Here is a 2098-nt window from a genome sequence, read left to right as displayed (position 1 = left end):
GTGGCGAATACTGCGTTCTGCTTCAACGATGATACTTTGTGTTAAAATTAGGCGTAATAATGCGCGTTTTTCTCGACATTCAACTCGAGCTTCTCTCACCCGTTTAATAAACCTACTTTACTCCTATATCGTCTTGTCCATTGATTATAGGAATAGAGTCTAGGCAGGATTTTGCATTGTACATAGGATTGTTACGACTTACTGCTCCTTCTTCACTGTCCACACTGTCCGTTTCGTCAGGTTTGATTTCGGTCTCTTTAGGAACAGTTGGTCGCTTTTTCTGAATGGTGCTGGAACTAGCGTCTTCAGTTATTATGTAGTTGAATTCAGATGTGGAAGCTGACTGAATTTCTACTCCTAGTTCGACGAGACTCCAGTCTAAGAGTTCAGTCTGTCTAACGCGTTGATGACTTTCGTCGTGTATTAGTTTATGCAAGTTACTCGAAGCTAGTTCGTGCCTTTCGTTTTGTTTTTGCGTAGCGTCTAGTATGTCCCGAATATTTGGATCCACACCTGTAGCCATTTGACCTAGCAGAAGAAGTGTCTGCTGATCTTTTGCTCATAGTGGTTGTTGTAATGACGTCGGAGTCTGTACTATTGAAGCTGCTGCGACGAGTACGATAGTGCTTAAAAGAATCCAGTTCTTTACCTGGGTATACTTCTTTCCGTGAATGTTGCTCTGACCAGTTTCAGTTTATGCGATGACCGTAGTCCGCTTTCCGTAGAAGTCGTTTTCACGCAAAGTGAGCTGATCTATGCAGAGGTTCGCTGATCTTTCAATCTTCAGTGATGCGCGTACGCCGAAATCGTGATTTCGTTTACACTAAACCGAATGGATCTTGGCACGGATCGCGAAAAATGTCACGTAATGAATGACGAAGTATTATAAAAAAAGGGTGAATGAGCAATAGCCCGTTAGTATAATTTATTAATAAGACAATGTTACACTTCAATAGCGAAACACAGAATGACTTACTGACTAAAAAACTGGGATATTTACCTTCTCACTATGATTCACATATCGCACGGGTGGTTTGTCTAACAAAGGTATGGAGTAATATTATAGCTCTCCTTCAAAAGAAATAGTTGTAGCGGCACTCGACAGTATACATTCCAACGTCCCGTGGCTCGCCACACGCAGACCCTATTCTCCGTTTAAGATGATTACCAGATGTCGATGCACCTCCACAGTACATATTCTGCTAGCCTGACGACCCATTATAAATCCTAAGATTTAATTAAGTAAAGTCCCTCGAATAGACAAACTGTCGTTGCCCCAACTACGGCAAGATAGGGGAAGCCTACTTTCTCAGGAACGGCGCTTCCCGCTAGCAACATTCCCTCAAGGGCGGCTAGCGTCCTTTTCTAGCCACCGATATGGAAATTGACCAATTAAGAGCAACGTCAATTTCCCTCACTTCTCGAACGAAGGCATCGCTCCACGAATCCGATGATCTCGTGTCCTTAGACACATCCCGATATAGTTTTCTTCTGCAGCATTACCGTGACGGAAGGTCATTCTCTCGCGAGGTCGCATTAGCAAGTTGCAGTGTCTTTGCGCTCGGTGGGTATTCCATGCTTTAACAAAGAGTTAGTTGAGTAACACTTGTACCGTGAACAAGGAACTTGAGTACGACTTGGACTTTGGAAGAAAGCGCATTTTGTTATCCCGTTGACCGCGGATTCGTTATTGAACCTAGGATCATTGTCATTAGCGTCTCGAGTGTTTAATTGCCACGGTTACTTGTCGATATCTGTAATAATCATATTTGCACTAGTCAATATCTTCTCGATTTCATAACAACAATGTCCAATGTCTAAAACGAAGATTCGTTTCGTGCCCCTAACCCCAACCCTAATCATAAAGATAACACGACATGTAAGTGTCATATTAAAAATCCGAACGATAAATAAATGGCTTATTTCGTTAGAAAAAATTATTGCATTTATGAATTAAATTGGAAACTTTGAGTAATTCTTAACTACGAAATTTATATGTTTTATTCTATTATAAATGGTGCATGTCTGTCAGTTAGATATTAGGATAACGAGAAGATTTTCATTAAAACATTAAAATTTCGACAAAAGTTTTGAAGCG

This window comes from Bombus pyrosoma, unplaced genomic scaffold (assembly GCF_014825855.1).
Source record: "Bombus pyrosoma isolate SC7728 unplaced genomic scaffold, ASM1482585v1 HiC_scaffold_4726, whole genome shotgun sequence".
NCBI lineage: Eukaryota > Metazoa > Arthropoda > Insecta > Hymenoptera > Apidae > Bombus > Bombus pyrosoma.
This window is presented reverse-complemented; position numbering follows the sequence as displayed.